The following is a 22,500-nucleotide window of genomic DNA, read 5'->3' as shown; positions in this document are numbered from 1 at the left end:
GTTCCTGTGCTGTGTGAACACCTTGGAGTGGCTTTGGCTCCTAACACTCACAGTGCTGCTGCTCACTGACGCTGCCTCTCCTGCACAATAGCATCATGAATAGCACCTTTTTGCAGTAGCCTACACTTGCTCTGAAAGCCTTCTCTGGGTTTTCTTCTCTACTTGTCCCTGCCTCCTTTCATCTCCTTCTTGACTCTTTGCCCTTTCAAATAAAGTGAAAAGGGAAAAGTTCTTTGACTGCAGTCCTTCACATTTGTTTGTCGTAATTTAGAAGGTTTCTAATTATTTGGAGAATAGTCTGAGGTCAAGCACCTGGGTCCTGCTTGTAGCGAGTGCTGTGATTTAGCATACTATCGGCACAGTCTAGACAGAAGAATTTTCTCCGTGCTCTAGGTGCCCAACTGGCCGCTCGACTTAGACGGACGGCCTTTGAGCGTTTGATCTGATAGTCCTGTGTTTGATGTCCCTTTTTAAATCACTGGGGCCGTTAGTTTCACGGTTTTATGGGAACTAGCCGTAAACACTGGGAAACAAAGGCAGGGGTGATGCTTGCTTACAATTTATAGGAGGAGCAGACTGTGGCAGTGGTTTAAAGTCTGTGGACATAAAGATCACCTGAGTCCCTTATTTAAGAGTGGGCTTTCTGCTCTGGATGTACAAACATAAACCAAACAAATTGTCTGCCCGGTCTTGTCTTGTAGCACCTCTGTTCTTGTGTTGCACAACTGATTATATAGATTTTAGACACATACGGATATAATATATGTATGCAGATATATTGTACACATTAAAATATGGTTGTAATCAGCTCCATTAGATTTATCAAAACAGATTAGATTATATTACATTAGATTAGATTAGATTAGATTAGATTAGAGGCCATTGTGAAGGCCGTAAAACAAATTTTTTCTTTGTGGCATGGCACAGAAACAGGAAACAGGACGGCAGTCTTCCGGATGAACTGCCCTCTGTCTTCTCCCCTCCCCTCCATCGCCTTCCCTTTCCATTCCGTGCCGTCATCTGAGGTGAGGCTCTGACCTTAATTCCTCATCAGCCGTCTCCAGTTTCCTGGGCTGGCCCGGCAGGTTATCAATAATGTGGGTCGGGCAAGGCCGGGCCTCTGAGTCTGCCTCTGCCTCTTGGTCTCTGTCTCCGCAGCTCCTGCCAGCCTCTCCTCAGCGAGAGCTTATTAATGACATTAGCCTGAGTGGGCAGAGGTGGCAGTGCAGAGCACGGAGGGAGAGAGGGAGAGAGGGGAGAGTGGGAGGCTTTGCTACCACTCCACCTCAGGCTGAGTCCTCTCTCTTGGGGCACATGCAAGGCCCTCTTCAGGGTCAAACCTCTTGTTTTAGCCACTGGACTCAATATAGCCTCTCTCTCTCAGACCACTCTCTTTGGAGGAGATTAGTGTTCACTGGTGGTGGAGTTCAACTCTCCTTTGTTTATGTCCGGCAGGGGCTAGTTGTGGCGTTCGCATATTGCGAACATTGAGTCAGATACACTAACACCTCAGTGCCCATTTTAGGTGTTATTTTGTTGCAATCTGCACCTAAGATTTTGGCACATAATCCCTAAAATTGCATTATGCATGTTGCAGGAGTGCACAGTGACAAATTGCACGCTCCTACAACTACACATGAATTCAGACCAGGGTCACAGGAAGAAAAGGAGATGCAGGGTGAAAACACAGAAGGTGCACTCTGATGTGCTTTTCTGCTACTTCTGCTTCTATTTAAACAAGGAAGAGTGTGCAAGGAAGAGTGTGTGTCTGCTTTGCCGTGAATCTTTTTCTACCTTTTTAAATAAGGTGAAATGCAGATAGCAGGTTTTCCAGATCCGAAGGCAGCATGTTGAAAGCAGCCCCCTCTTTTATTCACCTGCCATCTCTTGTTTACTTCATTCTGCATGTGTCCCTTTGTGTAGCGGCTACTGCATGGATTGTGTTTGTTATTGCTTCCTGGAGAAATGTGTATGGTGTTATTTGTGAGCAGGTATAGAATGTTCTGTTGGTTGATGGTTCTGTGATTCCATTCAGTTGTACCTCCATTCATTATGGCTCATTTGTGAGGGACCCAATTTGCGGTCAGAGGATGGCAACATGCGTTGATGGTACAGTTACAGGGAACTGGCCGAGCCACTTTCTGCCCTCTGCTCTCAAAAGTTCGGTCCATCCTAGGGTCCATTGGTCCCTGAGTGTGTTTGAGTGCCTGTGAGTCATCCTCAGGCTCAATGTCTCCTGCCCTTCTTTGGTTACGGAGAAGGGGAAGGCAACACTCTTATTCCTCTGAATGCAGTTAACCCTTCAGCTTCAGTTACTGGCAAACACCTTCATGAGGATTAGACTCTACATTATCAGCCTATACTCATGTGGGTGGATATCATTAAAATGATCTGCAGCACATTCATTAGTCGCCTTCACCATGCACATTGACTGTGCCATGGCTCCTGGTACGAGATGACCCCTCAACTGGTCTCTGCCCCATCTCTCTCTGGCCTCCTTAGAGAGCATCACACATCTCCGTCCACATCTTCTCCTCCTGCTCAGTGGAGGGTAATTGCTGCCCTGTATTTGCATTGTGGCTCTGTGTGTGTGTGTGTGTGTGTGTGTGTGTGTGTGTGTGTTCCTCTGCTGTGAAACACCGATGTTGATGTTGTGTAGTGTGTGCCTGCTTGTCTGCCATTAGGCTCCAGTGTTGCTAGTGCCTGAGGCCAGTGGCGCTGGACAGCAGGGTGCCCCATGTAATCCTCTCCCGAACACTGCAATCACATGCAGTGGGGATCGTTAGTGGGCCACCCGGGTGGTGACAACAAGCGTGCCATTTAGTTCACTTTTTTCCTCTGTGGTGTACCGTCCCTAGTGAGGTGAAGGTGAAGTCAGGTGAATGGTATGATTTGAAAGAAAAAAAAGAGACTTTGGCTCTGGTAAATGAGAAAAGGAAATGATGCCGTCATTTCAGGACAAAAACTGAAGCCATGTCTCTCTCTGTGTGTGTGTGTGTGTGTGTGTGTGTGTTTGAGCTATAGATATGCTCTGTTTCCAAATCTTGTTTTTTTTGATAGAGTGCAAAGAAAAAAAAGATGGTCTTTTCTCTTTCCTACCATCAGAGGGCTCCTTCAGTCTGGACAATGAATAAAGAAAGGCTGAACTTGATGACATCAGTGAAGGCAAAATGTGAAGGAAGGAAAGAGGGGGAGAATGATAGAGAGAGAGAGAGAGAGAGAGAGAGAGAGAGGGGTGAGAGGGGACTATGACTAAGACACTCCTAGAAACTGGCTGAGGGCTTTGTGCACACGATGGGCAAGCTAAAATGGCTAATTAAAACAATTAATTCAAATGGGGGTGCGTTGCAGAACATTGCACATTAGTGGAAATGTTTACACACGGCTGAGTCCCAGTCTATGGCTCAAGGATATGTCAGTGGCGTCAGCGCTAATCTGATTAAGTGTTTATTGTTTTCTAATGCACAACTGCAAGCGAAAGAGAAGGCAAGCATTAAGGGTTTACAGAGTGGCGAATGGGAATGAAAAGTTTACGTGTGTGTGTGTGTGTATGTGTGTAAATGTGTGTGTGTGTGTGTGTGTGTGTGTGTGTGTGTGTGTGTGTGTGTGTGTGTGTGTGTGTGTGTGTGTGTGTGTGTGTGTGTGTATGTGTGTGTGTGTGTGTGTGTGTGTGTGTGTGTGTGTGTGTGTGTGTGTGTGTGTGTGTGTGTGTGTGTGTGTGTGCATGTGTGTGTGTGTGTGTGTGTGTGTGTGTGTGTGTGTGTGTGTGTGTGTGTGTGTGTGTGTGTGTGTGTGTGTGCGTGCCTGTCTTTCTCTCTGCCTCTCCTTCTCTCTCTGTGTATGTGTGCATGTGTGTGTGTGTGTGTGTGTGTGTGTGTGTGTGCGTGTGTGTGTGTGCGTGTGTGTGTGTGTGTCTGTGTGTGCGTGTGCGCGTGTGTGTGTGTGTGTGTGTGTGTGAAAAACTCAGTGGCCTGTACCTGAAGAACTTGTTATGTGAAATATGTTTTTGTTTGTTCAACTTCAAATGCCTAAAAAGAAAATGTGTAGCATTATGACCTCCTCCTTTTCTCCACCAGTTTTCATGTTGCACACACACACACACACACACATGTTTTTTACATTTCACAGAGATTCTGCAAAGGGGAGAATAGCGATAAGCAGTTAGTTGTGTAGTGAATTTAGTGTCTCTAACTTGAAATGTGTATATTTAGTATGCTTTTTTTGCTCCCTCTGCTTATGTTGTCTCTCAAATGGCATCATGTTTTCTCACGAATTGAAAGCAAATGTAGTGACTATTTTGTCTTGAGTTTGTTCTTTGTCACCTTGGTGTTGACTGGGGGAATCTTTGATGCTTGCTTGTTCCAATAAACCAAAAAATATCCAAGAGAGTAAAGTTGAAAAAATAGATGGTCTTTTATTACAACAAAATAAATAGTACAGATCCTTTATCTGGTAAATAAATTATAAGGCTATTTATTTTGGATATTTTAAGCTAAAGAGCACAAAAAGGAACAGCAGTTCATGCAACAGTTTGTGTAGCAAGGTTAAAAAGCTTTGTGCTCCCAGCCACACCTCCACCAGGTCACCTTCCTATGTAATGGCCTTTTGACCTGTAGAGGGCATACATTCTCAAAAATAGAACAATAGGGCAAACATTATTATACATTATTATATAAAATAAATGGTTAAAAATGCTCCTACAGCAAATGTAATTACTGTAGTGCTAAGGGGTAATTCCATGCAAAACTGCCACGTCCATAACGCCAACTAAATACCATGGCATTATGTTGGTGTTATGGATGTGACAGTTTTGCGTCAAATTTCCCTAAGTCAAGTTTTAGAAACAAAAGTTTTTTAAGCAGTTATATATAGTTATATTTGATTATACAGTAGTATAACCTACCTAAACCAGTTACTGGTACTACTGTAGTCTACTTACCTGTCTTAATCCTATCTTTCATTGAAATATGCTGTATGTGTATTTACTGTAGCATGGGATAAGTAGGCTATTTTATTGACTTAACAAAGAACAAGTAATGATTCTGCAGTAATTCAGAGCCCAGGCAGTGAGGTGCGTACAATTGGTCTATTGTGATTCTGCAGTAATTCAGAGCCTGGGCAGTGAGGTGCGTACAGTTGGTCTGTTGTGATTCGGCCGGACAGCCGTCATGTCTAGTGCAGGAGTGCGTCATGGCGATGAATCATTCACCCCGCTGGGGCTAATGTGCCACTGGCCCCCTTGTCCAGTCACCGTTGTTGTGGCGACGTGGGTGGATGCAGCGGCACTCCTCACCTGTCCTGCTCCAGTGATCTCTCCAGAGCCCACTTACATAAGGCTCATTAATCTGCTTATGATAGCCTTCCAACCGCCTGGCTTGCAAAGACCCAAATCCCTGCATCTCTCTCTCTCCCTATCCCTCTCTCTCTCTGTATACCTAGGGAGTGGGTTTGAATGTAGCCGTGGTGTGTGTGCATGTGAGAGAGAGAGAGAGAGAGAGAGAGAGAGAGAGAGAGAGAGAGAGAGAGAGAGAGAGAGAGAGAGAGAGAGAGAGAGAGAGAGAGAGAGATGGATGGTGGGGGTAGCTGCTGTGGTCAATGCCTCCCACTCCTTACTGTCTGGAGACAGGTGTGATTGAAATCATGTCTGCTGCTGAGCACAAAGAGAGGGAAGTAGAGCAGGGAATGCTTTGGCCTGTGCTTTGGCAACACTGTACAGCCATGCTAATAAAGCAACCTTGAATTGAATTGAAGTAGAGAGGAGAGAAGAACAGGAGGAAATGGAGAGGAAAGGAGAGGAGGGGAGAAGATAGAGGTTAAGAGGAGGTACATAGAGTGTTGAATGCCGCCCAAATCTGTTATCTTGTAGTGGGCATCAAGTGCAACGTATATTCCCATCCGCTATTGATGACGCGAAAAATAATAATGGTAGGCTATAACTCCACTGAAATTATTTGAAACTAAAGTAACAAGCCAGTTTTCTAAAATGTAAGGAGTAGAAAGTACCGATATTCGTGTTAAAATGTAAGGAGTAAAAGTAAAAAGTCGCCTCAAAAATATATAGTAAAGTAAAGTAAAAATATCTGAAAAATCTACTTGAGTACAGTAACGGAGTTACTTCCCATGTCTGCTTACTTGTGCTTGAGCCATTTCTCCGTCTGCTCTGCAGTCAGCTCCGTTCAGGCAGATTCAGGGCCAGCAAGTCTGTGCGCTGCCCTGATTGGCTAGTCAGCCCTGTACCAGTGTTTGTGTGTGTGTGTGTGTGTGTGTGTGTGTGTGTGTGTGTGTGTGTGTGTGTGTGTGTGTGTGTGTGTGGATGTGGATGTGTCTCTGTCAGCCCTGTTCCTGTGCTGTGTGAACACCTTGGAGTGGCTTTGGCTCATACTTGCCCTCCTAACACTCACAGTGCTGCTGCTCACTGACGCTGCCTCTCCTGCACAATAGCATCATGAATAGCACCTTTTTGCAGTAGCCTACACTTGCTCTGAAAGCCTTCTCTGGGTTTTCTTCTCTACTTGTCCCTGCCTCCTTTCATCTCCTTCTTGACTGAAAGAGAGTCAGAGCGTGAGAGAGAGAGAAAGAGAGAGATGTATGTTTGTGGATACAGTGTGTGTGTGTGTGTGTGTGTGTGTGTGTGTGTGTGTGTGTGTGTGTGTGTGTGTGTGTGTGTGTGCGTGCGAGCACATTCACACATGCACGAGTGTGCATGCTTATTTTCTGCCACATTGCACACAGGCCCATTTTGTCTTGGGAATAGCTGTGCAAGCAGGAGAAGGGGCCCCCTTGAGCACTGGGCGTACGCCGGCGCGGGCTCCCCCTGTCCTCATGCCAACCCCCGGCTCAGGTGTCCGCCAGCCCGCCCGCGTGCCCGGGCTGCAGTCGCCGCCCCCCTCCAGCACAATGGCCCCGATGGTGCACGGAGCGGCACGGCGTGGTGTGGCACAGCAGCGCAGCACTCGGTTCCCCGCCTCCCAAACAATAACAAGAGCAGGATGAAGAGGCTGCCGCTGTTTTCTCACAGCAGATTAAGTAGCCTAACGAGTACTCTTACAGAGGAAGCACATTTGCACTTGGCCTTGATTGGTGGTGTGTCGCGGTGTGACGTGGTGTGTCGCGCTGCATCGCGGTGTGCTACGTGCGCCACGGTAGCTAGCCTAAGAGGTCGTCGGAGCCTATTGCCAAGGAGAGCTTCACTCTGTGCCGCCGTGTGTACGCCGGGTGTATAATTACGATGTGCTGTTGTTAACGGCTCCCAATCAGCGCTCTTCAACTCGAGGCAAAACACTCAGCCGGGGTGCGGTTGCTTAGTCAACAGGTTGGGGGTATCTGTTGTGTGAGTGTGTTCTTAGAATCCCTGTGGAAGGCGCACACCTTTTGTTCTTAATGACGGGGCATAGCGGGAGTAAACATCTTGCGCTGATTGCTTCTTGGTAATCGCTAGCCCATCATATGGAGCTTGTCTCCACAATCAGCGTCGACGTTATTATGATTCATCTCTCTGCTGCTTACCCGAGGGTTGTTCAGCCTTGAACTTTGATCATTGTAACTGTGAGCTTTGTAAATAAAATGTTTTAATTTTGTACTATTCAAATAACATCTCCATTTCACTTGGAATGGTTATTTGACGTGAATTGGAAGATGATTGTTAATTAGTGCCGCTCACCATCTACTGTAGCTCATGAGGAATGGGTACAGTGTGGAGAGCGAGTCCAACAGTTCTCTCCCTTTCTTCATGTGAATTCCTAACCCAAAGCAACAGGATGATAAATAAATGATGTGTCTGCAAACAAAGAAGCCATGTACCGTAATGAGGTCAATCCCATCTATTCTAGTAGAGCTCACGATTGTGGAAAGTTTGAAGGGTTTAGCATGGTGGAACAAATTGTGAGTGTAAGCTTAATTTATAAAAATGGCCCTGTCACTTTTGTAAAACATCTAAATAAACACATTTTCTTCTGTATTTTTTTTTATCTCTTCTGGGACCTTATAATGTTCCATGAAGCCCTTATGTAAACTAAAGTACACTTTCAAATGAGGCTCTCAACTCATTAATAGTTCATGAGTGCTCTAAGAAGTTAGTGGTTAAGTATGTTCTCTGAGTTTTCAGATGAGCCCGTACTCTGCATTCCTTGCTTTATTGAACTGAGTGGCCTGTAATGTCTTACTGTTTGATCCTCTGAACATCCTTTTGTGGTACATGCCATGCAGTAGATACCTAGAAGAAATTCATTAGTGTATTTATCTCTCTCTCTCTCTCTCTCTCTCTCTCTCTCTCTCAGTTTCTAACTCTGTACATATTTTCAGCCTCAGGAGCACTTTGCTTGCACAGCTGCGGAGAAACGCACTGGTTTATGGAGAGGCTGTCTGTACAGGATTGAAATGAGTTTTACTCCCTCTATACCTTTCTTCACAGCAGGTGCTCCTTGGATTTTCCTAATTTGCTATTGCTCTTTGTGTGTGCATATGTCTGTGTGTCTCTTGGTGTATTGCTCTATGAATCTGTGTGTGTGTGTGAGTGAGAGACTACATATCGAGGAGATCTGCAGGCTGATGCTATTGCCAAAATGGCTGGTCCTGCTCTGCCCGACTCCGGAGTGCTTTCTCATTTTAGCTGCTTCTCGCAGACAGATTGTGCTCTGATGCAGGAGCCCCTGATTTATGCGGCAGACACGTCTTCATTAAAGAGAGCCTCTTATTCTGCAAACAGAGGGAGCCTGGAATCATATTGATTCTGTAGCCCTTACACACACACACACACACACACACACACACACACACACACACACACACACACACACACACACACACACACACACACACACACACACACTCAGATTCACACACCCCTTTGGTATAGTGGTGTATTGTTGCATTGCGACAGAGTAAAATTTCATTAGTCCCATTGGAACTATAATAACCAGCCCAAACCCATTTGGGTGTCTGTAATAAAGTGATTACTTGAGCCAGGACTGAGACATTATGTGTTTCATTTTATATAATTTTCTTCTTTTTTTTTTGGTCATGGCGAGCCGCCTCCAGTCCGCTGTGGTGAACGCTGTGGGGCGGGAGGAGACAGAGCACAGGTGTTAGCAGAGAGCAAGAGGGGGGTGGGAATGGAGCGGCTACATCCTGACGGCGGTTAATAGAGGGATGACCTTTTAGAGAAATATGCTGTAGCCGCGGCTAAGGTGCGGCCAGGCTAGCCAGGCTGACGAGGAGCCTCTAATGAATTATGGATTTGGGAGCTCGGCTGATGGGATAACAGTGGAGGACATTGACACCTAGGACGCATGAAATCGGAGGGGGAAAAAAGTGAAAGATCATATACACATTTTCATTTGAGATTTAGAGATTGTGTGTGTGTGTGTGTGTGTGTGTGTGTGTGTGTGTGTGTGTGTGTGTGTGTGTGCGTGCGTGCGTGCGTGTGTGTGTAAGTGACATTTTGAAGTCGTTCTCAGTCATGCTCTGTCAGCCGACTGCAGAATTAGCTATGAATTGTCATTGATTCTTTTGCCTGTCTGAGCTTGTTCCCTAAATGAAAAAGTAAAGGAGGAAATATTCCGCTATTCAGAAATGGCTAAAAAAGGCAAAGACATGCTATCCCCTTCTCTCCCCCACTTCCTTTAAGCTCTCTTTTTTAACATTTTAAAAATAACGTTCAAAATAAAAAGCCCACTGTACCCGTTTTAGGTACGTGGGTACAATGTACCCTTTGATGTAAGAAGCATAATGCTGATTTGATACATTGAGCATTGCCCTGCTAACAGGCTCTGACAGACAACATGAAGAAGAATAATGCTGATTTGATACATTGAGCATTGCCCTGCTAACAGGCTCTGACAGACAACATGAGCGGTGTTATCTATTTCAAGCCATTTTTCATTTTACATACGCTAGCCTCTTACTACAAGTGTTTCTCTTCACAGATAAAACTATTCACAGAGGGATTAGTTTTACAGTGATTCCTTTCCCTGCTTCTTGGTTCGTCTAGCTCACGTGAATTCCTCTCGCGTTCCACACACACTGTCCCATCTTGCGTGCCGTAGTCTGCCAACCCAACCCAAACCCACCTCGTCACCCAGAAGAAGGTCTGTGAGGACACTCCAGCTAAATGGTCTCTCCCTGAGTTAGATGTTCTAGCTGTCAGAGCGCAGGACGTCTTCTCCCAGCCAGTCCTTATTTATGGCTCCCTCCTCAGTTTGGCTGCGGAGTGGAGGCTTCAGTCAGTGCCCCCTGGTCCATATCTCACAGTGATTAATATAAATATTAACACTGGGGGCTGTCCTTCAGGGGAAACTAATAGCCATTTAGCTAGAAGCCATGTTCCTCCTGGGCTGCACTATACAAGACAGGAAAGAGCCTCTGGTCTCTGCTGGGGATGTGTCCAGACACATGCGCACACACACACACACACGCATACACACACAACACACACTCACACAGACACGCGCGCACACACACTATTCATACACACACACGCACACTCCTCTCTTACGTGTGTGTGCACACACTGATGTTATGTAATGTCAAGCCAAGTCAAGTAGTAATGTCTAGTGTCCCAAAGGACCACAGAGGCTTGTTATTGAATGTGATTGGACAGGGCAGTGGGGCCTGATCCCTGTGCTGAGGCCGGTCTCCATTGCCCCTGCCTGTTTCTGCTCCACAGCCCAAACCCAAACTCACAGCAGATGTGAGATGTGCTGTGGTCCATTTGCCTCATAAGTGGTAACTACAAATTAGGGATTGCGTCATACCCAAATTGACTGGGTTCCAGTTGTAACAAATTGGAAGAACAAAATGCCAACCATTATTATTAGTGATTGTTAACAGATATAGCAATGGTAGGTCATAGCAATGCATTACATGATATTTCACACATACAAACATTGTAGTAACCCGACGACAGGTAGATGTGTGAGAGCTCCCTCTAGAGTCGCAATGTATTTATATGGTACTCTGCTATTGTAAATAGCAAACTTCTCGTGACTTATCCCCCCTGTACACAATGCAAATGCTTTTGTTGTGGAGGTGAATGATTAACAACAGGCAAAAACTATCTCCACTATCTCCAAAGAACTATATCTTTTTGCAATTAAATGAAAGCAAAACAGAAATAATTATCTTTGGCTCCCCCTCCTCTGTCGCCAACCTAAGCAATACACTTGGTCCTCTCTCACCTAACCTGCATAGCCTAGTCAAAAACCTAGGCGTTCAGTTAGATGGGTCCTTGAATTTTAACAAACAAGTCAGCAGTGTAGTCAAAGGGAGTTTCTACCAATTAAGAACCATACCAAGCTGAAACCCATTCTGTCCGCAACTAATCTTGAAACCGTTGTCCATGCCTTCATCTTCTCCCGTCTAGATTACTGCAATTCTCTGTACATTGGCATGTCACAATCAAATCTAAATAAACTCCAGCTGGTACAAAACGCTGCTGCTAGGCTCCTCACCAACACCAAAAAGAGTGATCACCAATTCTGGATTGAGTTTAAAATTGTACTTTTTGTTTTTAAAGCCCTTAAAGGTTTCTGCCCCCACACTCTACTACCAAGACACTCACAAGACCAACTACTGCTTGCTGTCCCACGTACACGCCTTAAAACCCGTGGCGACCAAGCTTTTTCTGTAGCCGCTCCAAAGCTCTGGAATACCCTCTCTCCACATATCAAATCCTCATTTTTAAATGTGCTATATAAATAAATGACTTGACTTGACTTGACTGACAATAGCTGTTTCACGATTCTCGTGAGTTTTGGCGGGGCGCTGCTCTTGGAAGTTGCATGGCTGATTTTCTCGATAGGGCCTCGCTACGTCTTTGCTGTATAGCTATGCTAGGTGACCGATTTGCCTATTACAAGTTCGTTTACCATCAAATTGGCTTCATAAAGGTGTAAATGTAGCATAGTGTGCCTTTAAAAAGGACAGAACTGATAATAAACAGTGCATTTCTACACATTTTATTTACTTTCAATGGGCACAGGCATTTTTTTAAAGAGTTGGAACTAGAACCTCAGGGGGCTTTTCAATTGATAAGTCCTATTTGTAACTGGGAAATTATGACTTACGAGTACAGTTGGATTGAGCCAGTGTGTAGGGGTGATCAGTGATGGATGTGGATATTGTCCAATGTTAATATTAGCATTACTTAGCGCCAGCCGGTGCCCATGAGAAGACCGGCTACGAGCAACCCATCTCATTCCATTCCATCACATCCTATCCCCTCCTACGGAGAGAAAAAAAGCGACTGCGACAAGGTTAATTCGGTTACGTCTGCATTACGGTATCTCCCGGAGCCAGATGGGAGCCACTGTAATTAGCTTGCCGAGGGGGAATCGCCTTTCCGTTTTGGCAAGCTTTAATGGGTATGATCTTCCCTGCCCGCGCGTGGGCAGCAGTGTGGGCATGTGGGCTCTGCTCGAGCACCTGGGCCAAAATTCCCCACCGCCACTGCCGCTGCCGCTGCCGCTGGGCTGCCTCCCCACTGCTGCTGCTGCTGATCAAATCATACTGGGAGCTAACACGGAGCTGTGCTGGAAATCTCCCACCAGCAGCACATTTTCCCATTTTTCATTTCCATGTGTAGAAATGGAAAGCACTCCTCTCTCTCTCACTCTCTCACTCTCTCTTTCTCGTTCTGTCTCACTCTCTTCTTCCTTTTCCTTTTTGTGCACACGCTCCATCGTTCATGCCGCTCGGCATGAAGCTCGACAGATGCTCTCCTAAAGTGATTTGGCACGTCTTTTCCTCCGCGGCAACTTGGAGGGCTTTGCCGCGGCGTCCTGAGTGGGAAGGAGGGGGGTATGGGGGGCATGAACATATTAGGCCCCCCTGGCAGGGTTGATCTTGTCAGGTAGTGACTGGTTGTGGTGCTGGCTGGGTGGAGCAAGTGTGAGGAGGGGAAAGGGAGTGGGAGCGAGAGAGCAGGGGCAGTTGAGGGCAGTTGGGGGCAATTGGGGCTGTATGGTGAAGGATCTGCTGATGGCTGGCTGATGGGATGTTGGGATGCCAGTGAGGGGGCGGCCGGTAAGAGAGGTGAGTGAGGTGAATGGCTTTGAATGGCTCGGTACAAATAAATGAGCCTAAGTAAAGCCCAAGGCTGAAGAATGACTGCGACAGTCTCACCAACACCCCCACAAGGTTCAGGGACTTCTGCTCTCAGTCTTTCTACTTTCATGGCCTCAGTTAATTTCATTCAACACTCTCCAAGTATGGTATTCCCCCTCTCTCTTTTTCTCTCTCTCTCTCTCTCTTTCTCTTTCTCTGTCTCTCTCTATCCCTCTCTCGTTCTCTTGCTCTGTCTCTCTTTCTCACTCTCAACTTCTTTCTTGTGAGTTATCTTTTTCAGGCTCTCTCTGTTTGCTTCTTGGCCCTCTTTCATATCTCTGTGTCTGTGTAACTACCTCACGTATCCCATTTGGGGGAATACGCAATGCTGTCAATAGGCTGCAGCTTATTTCAGGTCTTTTGGAAATTGTCTGGAGCAAAATAGAGTCTGTCGATGTGATGTGAAATATTAATGGAGTTATGTAAATCCCACTTCTCCCTCTGCACACACCTCTGTTTCTCTCCTCTCTTACTTTTTCTAACACACACACACACACACACACACACACACACACACACACACACACACACACACACACACACTTTCATTCACAGACATTTCACTTTCACAAGTTTTGGTCTGCCACTGCCTTGCACACAATTTTGCCACTCCATCTCAAAGCGCTGGCGTATAGATACACACTCTTCATGCTGTTTGCACACTGTGTGAGGTCTTAGAAAAGGACTTTTGAAGGTGTTTACATCAGTGAATGTGTGTGTGTGTGTGTGTGTGTGTGTATGTATATGCTCACAGGCACGGCACCAGTGTGTGAATGTGTACAAATAGGCGATTGCTCAAGCACGCAGTAACTGTGTTGGTGTGAGTTGGTGTGCGTGACCGTCATCTCCCAGCTCGCCATGCTGCATATAGATGAAGACACATTACATTAGACAGCCCACACAGGCACAGGCACACACACACAGACACACACACAGACACACACACACACACACACACACACACATGTATAATTGGCACTGCTGGATCTGCCTACTCACTGTATATGTATAAATTATTATAACTTTATTACATATACTTATAGCTATAGATATATAGGACTACAGTATAAGTCAAAACTCTTTATGCATCACTATACGCATTTAGCAAAGCAAAGAAGTTATGATGCATCATAAAACTGACAAGTGAGTAGGCAGATCTTGACATATTTATAATGCATTATTCAGATTAAAATTATAATCATTCATAATTAGCTGTCATAATGCATCATGAAGTTGGTTATGACGACTTGTGAATACATATAGATGGTAATAATGAGCATTACAATGCTTTATAGACACCTTATAAAACATTATGAATGCATTCATACTGTAGGGCGTTATAAATACAACCTTCATAGAAAGTGTTACCAAAAACAAATAATAGAGTTGAATAATAAAACTAGGATTGACCCTTTGGAACAGTAGGGACGTTGCTGCCAGACAATCCATTGGCCCGGTTTAATTCCTATACCGGCATTGTGAGTCATTGTGGCTTTGGATAAAGGTGTCTGCTGAATACCAATCAACTAACTAACTAGACCTTAAAGGAGAATTCCGGTGTGATTTTGACCTAAAGTGTTTTGAAACATGACGCCGAGTGTGAACCTATGTCTCATAGCCCATCTCGGCTAGTCCCCTGCACTCGAAATCTGGCTAGTTAGCCCGATGCTACCAACAAGGCGGCTAATGCTGGTGCCTCGGGCATCGGGCTAGCCATGCAAATAAATCACTGTTTTACACCATTTACGAGGCTCAACGTATCTCCACACTTCATTGGTATACTTCCCAGGGCCCTGACATTTAAAACGAGACATTGAGAACTTTGAAAAGCACTGGTAGTTTACTTACAAGACGATTTATACAGACAGTGTCTTCCACGAAGTTTAGCGTTTGCAGCCATCTTGAATTTAGTCACGATAAGTCGAAAGTGGACGAGCAGGAGCTTAAACTACAGCTGATAAGTCACGTGAATACTCGCTTTAGTTGTGGACTGGAGTTAGTGCAAACAGTTGGCAACTAGGCTATTGCAAGGATGTCGGATGATGAAGCTACGGAGTTTTATGAAGACGAGGAGGAAACATTTGAGTTTGATGGGAAGGCCCTTATTTATTTGAGCCTGAATATACGGAGGAAGAGCTGCGTGAGTGCCGTGAAAGGAGAGAGATTGAGAGACAGCGTGCAGAGCAAGCAGCTGCAAGCACAGCCACAACACAGCCTCGTATCACGGGGAAATGGTGGTGTTCCTGCCGGTGCTGTGAGATAATGCCTACCGATATGGAGTGTTTTTGTTGCAAAGAGTGGGACCTTTTGCACCATCGCGACTCAAGACGACGCGCTGCGTGACATTAGCGCAAGGCTTTTCTTCCCTTCTGGACTTGTGGGTATTAGAAGCCTTTTTCCATGTCCCAAAATTAAACTGGACACGAAGACCCACACCGGAGGGGCAAGATGGACATTTATCTACTGAGTAAGTACTCTGCACACTTGGGTTTTATTGCTTTTGATCAATCCAATAGTTAGCTGCCAATTCAAACTACAAATACAGTAGGCTAAGTTGATAATGATATGATATAACAATGATAATGACCGAAGTGTCACCTTTCCTTGCCTCTCCCTCCCCACCCCCCCCTCCCCCTCCCAGACAGTGCAGACTTGTGGCTTACCGGGTTTTCCTTGAGTGGGTGCTTCAAGGAGAGAAACTGGGCGAGGGGAAAGACAAGTTCTGCCAAGCTGTGTGGTTACAGCAATAAGAAAAAAATACCCCTCTACCAGTGGAGTATACCATGGATTCCAGGAGGCAGAAGATGCTTCCAGGATCATCTAGTTACCAATTACTAAAATGTGTTACTTTGTTGATATTATTTGTATTGCAATGTGAGGGGGTAATATTGTTCATACTCATTTGAAATAACAACAATATAAAATCAACACATTTTGTTTGTTTTCATTCCAAACTACAATATTTATTTATAGACAAACAACAAAGATGTAGACCACACATAGAACATGAAATAAACACAAAAGGAAAAACAAACTATGTACATTATAAATAAAAAATACAAAGAAAACAATACTCTAAAAGAACAAAAGAAATGTCACTACAAGTCAAAGTTGCTTGAACCGCGACAGCCTTTGGGCCACCAACTCAGATGGGTCTGGCCTCGGCACTGGTGCGATATTTTGAAGCAACCTTCTTGGGCGAGGAGGAGGACGGGGCCAAGGTTCCAGGCTTTTCTCCTCCCTCAACTTCAAGACGTCCTCCATCAGGTCTTTTCGAAACTCCTGAGAGGTGGGCTCATACACCGGCTTAGCCACCCACTGCTGTGTCGTCTTTGTGTACATGTACTTGTACTGTGGTTTTCCTATCCCACAGACAAAAGTAAAAATAAGTCGTTGATTATGTAGGCTACTATAACACTGTTTAGCTATGTGTGCCATGGTAAAATAAGTCCGAAATCAAGTTAGTTATTCTACTAATTACTGTACTGTTCAGAACACACAAAATTTGGAGGCAAAGCCGTTTCCTTACCCTCAAGTGTTGTTTTTTGTTCCCTTCCAATATTGATATTGTGATCTATGATGGCCAATTCTGTGCGGGCTCTCATAGAGTCGTATGTAAAGTGAAGTCGCTTTGATGCGTACTTCAGGGTGACGTTGTGAAAGACTTCAAGAGATCCTGCAAAATATGTCCAATTGAAATATATCAATCAATATCAGTCATGTAACGTGATAATAGCTGGTGTTGAAAAGTTAAGATTTATCAGGAATGCTGACAGTCTTATGCTGTCTGAGGTTACAAATGACAACAGTGTGACTAAATAACAAACAGCTGTTCGCTTCCTTTTTTTAATAACAAAGATAATGCAATTCTAAGAAACTAATTTCAATGACTGTGAAGGCATACCAGTGTGCTTGAACAGAGCCATCTGTCTCAGGTCACGCAGGAGGGTTTTTTCCTCAACCAACTCTTTGAGGGCACGGAAAGCTGGGGAGTCATGTTCCAGCCACCTTTTTTTCTCCTGATCCTCCTCTGAGAGAGGTGGATGAGCACATTGGTACTCCCGCCCATTCTCTTCCCATCTGTGGATGCCACGAATATGGTGAAGAACAGATGTCCACCGTCGCACACACTCCTGAAAAACGACAAAATACAACCCTTAGAAATGATGGAGAATACTTTTGTGAGTTCATGTGTCAACACTGTCTTGGGTTATACATTTTTTAACTAAATTATTTTTTTTTCCTACTGTGCGTCATAAAATAATGATTCATAATTTCATGGTTACCTGTTCATCACCATGGCTGGAACTGCATGCCCAGTATAAGTGATTGCTGATAGACCTCAGCCATGGTCGAAGCTCTCTGTAATTTTTTTTATTAGAGACAGACACCAGTTTCTTCTTGAGACCTATGGAGAGTTCAAAAACAATATGAGCTTCCATTTCACCAGCAACAACCAGTCACACACGTGTGGATATCTAGTAAATATGATGCATACTCTTGTTCACATGCCAAGGGTCATATTCGTGACGAATGTTGCCATAGCTTTCCCTCATTAGTTTTCTTATTGATGGCGATCTGTCGGTCGCCATCACCCCAATGTCCAGCCCGAGATCGAGGAGGTGATTTAGGCCTCTCTGAAAGCCCATTGCCTCCATTGCCACGGAACTCGATGCTTCTGTAACCTAAAAACATAGTAAAAATACCAGTTTGTTATTTCACAGGGCATGTGCATGTACATAGTCCCAACTTATTGCCTTGACAGCAACTGTACGCTTATTTCACATAACAACAACAGGCATCTATGCTTGTTTACCTGTACAGTTCAAAATGAAGAATTTCTTTTGTTGCATCATCTTGAAAAGAATAGGTGCTGTACTTGCAGCTGTAGCCTTTTGGAAAAACAAACATGTCTGTGATTTTGAAAAAAAAAAAGGAATTATGAATAGGTGTATATTTGAAAGTCAACCAAAATCTGATGAATAACAATGCTTACCAGGGCTATCACACCTCGCATCACCACACATTTCCAGTTTTTGCCCCGAAGCAGAAAGTTGAATGAATGAATGTTTGTTTGTTGTCCCTTGTATGCAGGATTTATTCCAGGGATGAGGTATTTTGATTGAATGGCGTAAAACTGAGTCTTGCCTGGTAGCTGCAGGTTGATTAGTTCTGCCCATTCTTTGATGTCCGAGTAGGTGGCTCCGGTGAAAAATGTTGCAGCACATGCCAAGAGGTTGTTGCGGGCCATATTCCTTTGGTCAGTGCATGATGCCCATTCCCCGGTGTGTCCCTTCAAACATGTCCAGTGTATTCTGATCTGGCTGGCACGTGTGGCTACTCGTTTTTCCTCAATGGCCACACCACACTGAGTGCATGTTCTAAAAAGCTCCATCAGCTTGGCCTCATCAACTAGCCACTTTCTTCCTGCCCATCCATCTGTGCTGCCAGAGCTGGAGACAGAGCCAGAGCTTGGGCTGGATGAGGTGGTGTCACTCGGGAGCACAAAACTGGTGTCTTTAGGGTCCAAATCCATTTCCCCAAAGCTAATGCTCATATCTCGCACAGATGTGTCTGAAGCACCTGCAGCACCTTCCTCTACATCTTCCTGTTGATCAAAGGACAGATGAATATTGTCATTGTTGGGAATGATTACACATTTACTTCTAAATGGAGCATCAGTGTAGCACATTATCACCAGCACCATATATGAAATTAAAAATTCAACTCACTGATTGTGTCACTCCACTGGCTTCCCTCGAGGGACTCCACAATGAGGGGGGTGTTTCAGTCCTTTCCTTCAAATTTATAAAAAAAAATGACACATAGCTACTTCAGTGGTGACCAAGGTGTTGCAGACATTACAGTGAAAAGTAGTAGTAGTAGTAGCACCCCATACTATCTGGGGGATACAAAGAATGTCTCATTGCAGTTATCTTCTGGGGGAGATCCAAGGCCAGTGCTGGATAAGGGGAGCCAAAAAGTAGATACTATTCTAGACTATTCTATGGTCCATGTGAACTCTGGCTGACTGTCAACACAATACATGGCTTACCTGTGGGTATTGCCATGATGCGGGTCTGGGAGTGTATTGTCCAGATGATGATGGCCTAGTTCGTGGCCTTGCTGAGGGCTGTTGTGTCACACCACTGGCTTCCCTCGAGGGACTCAACAATGATGGGGGTGTTTCAGTCCCTTCCTTCAATTCCACATTGATACTTCAATGGTGACCAAGGTGTTACAGACATTACAGTGAAATGTGAACACTGGCTGACTGTCAACACAATACATGGCTTACCTGTGGGTATTGCCATGATGCAGGTCGTGCAGTGTATTGTCCAGATGCTGATGCCCTAGTTCGTGGGCCTTACTGATGGCTGTTTGGGGCTTGAAATGGTAAAACTGAGGCCAGTGGACCAATCAGACCTCCTGTGTTGCAGTTGTCTCTGGGGTTTTTTAGGCGTGGACTGGGGGGCAGCAGCCATTTCAGAGGGATACATTGCCGGGTCCTCAGAGGTACTGGCCTAAGAAAATACATACACACAAAATAAGTTTATTTATTCATTGGTTTATAGGACACTCAGATGCACACAGCAGCACATCTGTTTTGCAATCAATCCAAAGTGGCCCCACTCTGTTCATTGACCATCACTTGCTACTTTTAGGTACTCTAACTACCTGGAAAGTTCTAACACTTCAAACTGTGAGGAATGTACTCCCCAACACCCACCCCCCGCTAATACTTTAGACCATTACGCATAACAATGCAACTGAATGCAGCATAGCAAACCCATCCCCAAACACCTTAGCGGACCCCAATCACGCGGTCAGCCAGGTTAGCTTACCTGGCAAGTTCTATATTGTAACGATTTATCAAAAAATATCAGAACAAACCACACCACTCAGTCCCTCTCCAGCAACATTTCTGATGGTGGGCTAAATAATAAATGTAGCATAATCTGCCTAATTTCTCTTTCGAATACAAAACCACGTGAATTTGTAGCAAACACAATGTTCAGTGCTGCACCACGATTTATACATGCTAACATGGTTCACACAATTTACAGTCTAATAACCAAATAAGTTCATACCTCCGAGAAACTTGTGTCGCTTTCGGAGAAACTTGTGTCGCTTTCGGGGATGGCAGATTTCTTCAGACGCATTCGTCGAGGGTTAGAGCCTCTTGTAATGAAGTCGTCTGGATCAAAATGTGCACTACATACACGGTAATCCTTCTGTTTTTAGTATATGGATAGGTGTCTCGACATCGACTTGCAAAACAACAAGCCACTGCTTCAAGTTGACTCGTGTAGAGGTAGCCTGTGAAAACTTTCTGGAACATAGCTTCTCATCTCCTTGCCGCAACCTGGAAAAGCACAAGCGAACCATTCTGTCTTCTCTTCCTTTTCTCTTATCCTTCGTAATGCCATCTGAAGCTGCAGTCAGCAGGCTATGTAGTATGTATGCACACATGGCCACTCCTTCGCGTGTAGCCTACAGCGTCTTCCGTCAACAACATTAGGCTATGCAAGATTTCGTCATTGAGTAGTAAAACATTTATGCCATTTGTTGTAAGGTGCTCTTCGTTGTCATGTACATCGTCAATACATATGTTAAGCAGCAACTGGAATCCATGCATTTCCACGGGATTATTTTTGCAATCTGATCCCTTATCCTGTTCATTCGTGCTTTCGTCATTTCGACTTATCGTGACTAAATTCAAGATGGCTGCAAACGCTAAACTTCGTGAAGACACTGTCTGTATAAATCGTCTTGTAAGTAAACTACCAGTGCTTTTTCAAAGTTCTCAATGGCTCGTTTTAAATGTCAGGGCCCTGGGAAGTATACCAATGAAGTGTGGGAGATACGTTGAGCCTCGTAAATGGTGTAAAACAGTGATTTATTTGCATGGCTAGCCCGATGCCGAGGCACCAGCATTAGCCGCCTTGTTGGTAGCATCGGCTAACTAAGCCAGATTTCGGAGTGCAGGGGACAAGCCGAGATGGGCTATGAGACATAGGTTCACACTTTCGGCGTCATGTTTCAAAACACTTTAGGTCAAAATCACACCGGAATTCTCCTTTAAAAAGGCTACAAATATAGTGTTCAAGGGCAACAGCCTAGTATGGCCGAGTAATATGTTCAACCTTAAAAAATAAGAAAAAATAACTCCAAAAGATAAGAACAAAAGCTTGTCTGGGAAAACTCCTGAAATGGCTCTGCCCTCTCATCTGGTACACCATTTAACACGTTTGGTGCAATGATGGAATGCCGTGGCGTTCCGTGGACCGCAGAGTGTGCCTCCGCCCATGGTGTGTAAGTGAAGGCAGACGGAGCTCTGTCTGTCGCCCTCGTGGACACTGCAAGCCAGGGCTCTGACCTGCAGAAAGGCGTCACCATGGAAACAGTGTATCTATCTTCGGCCCTCACTCAACTGTCAAACTCTCTCATTTTCAGGAAGGAAAAAATCTCTATCTCTTCCGTTCTGTTTTCCTACCTTTCCATCTCTCATTCCCGCACATTCGGATATGAATAGGCACAGGGATGCATAGTGGAGCAGACACACTGGCATACACGTGCACACACAAACACACACACACACACACACACACACACACATACACACACACACACACACACACACACACATTCACACCCATTCACACACACACACACACATTCACAAACATAAACACAAGCACATGCATGCAGACAGCCATACTTATGTAGTGCTAAAAGTGAATATTCTATGTAAATAGTTTGTAGGGAGGCAGGCAGGCGCTGATGTGCGGGTTGGCTTGAGACAGGATTGCTTGTGATTAGAGACGGTGAGTCACACATCAGCACTACACTGTAGATTTGAAGAGATGTTTTTGTCATTTTCCCTCTGTTGAAATGATGCATTCCCCGCCCAAGCCTAGACGCACCGCACCAACCTCCACCAAAGAGCTGCACTCACACACACACACACACACACACACACACACACACACACACACGCACACGCACACACGCACACACACACACTCTCCTGGGTGTGTGTCACTACCAAATAAAACTTGAACCATTCAAGGAGGCTCTGTTTGTCTGAGATGTATGCATACACACACACACACACACACACACACACACACACACACACACACACGCACACACGCACACACACACTCTCCTGGGTGTGTGTCACACTACCAAATAAAACTTGAACCATTCAAGGAGGCTCTGTTTGTCTGAGATGTATGCACACACACACACACACACACACACACACACACACACACACACACACACACAGGCTGTGTCTTCCACTCTCTTTTTCCCTGCCTAATCATATGCTTACAAACAGAAGCACAAACACCACATGCATGCTAACATGCATGTGAGTTTAAATCCAGCATG

At 45.0% G+C, this 22,500-nt stretch overlaps 1 protein-coding gene and 1 long non-coding RNA gene across 3 annotated transcripts in view; one reads left to right on the top strand and one right to left on the bottom strand.

Annotated features, from left to right (window-relative positions):
* The window catches only part of ctnna2 (catenin (cadherin-associated protein), alpha 2), a 404,887-nt gene that overhangs the window by 143,047 nt on the left and 239,340 nt on the right, over positions 1 to 22,500 (top strand). The window lies entirely within an intron of this gene.
* LOC125296847 lies at positions 18,554 to 19,223 on the bottom strand. The gene is made up of 3 exons (XR_007193868.1): positions 19,157 to 19,223; positions 18,834 to 18,899; positions 18,554 to 18,709 (listed from the first exon to the last, which is right to left on the bottom strand). It is a non-coding gene; the product is annotated as an uncharacterized LOC125296847 (long non-coding RNA).

Source organism: Alosa alosa, chromosome 1, assembly GCF_017589495.1.
Source record: "Alosa alosa isolate M-15738 ecotype Scorff River chromosome 1, AALO_Geno_1.1, whole genome shotgun sequence".
NCBI lineage: Eukaryota > Metazoa > Chordata > Actinopteri > Clupeiformes > Clupeidae > Alosa > Alosa alosa.
This window is presented reverse-complemented; position numbering and strand designations above follow the sequence as displayed.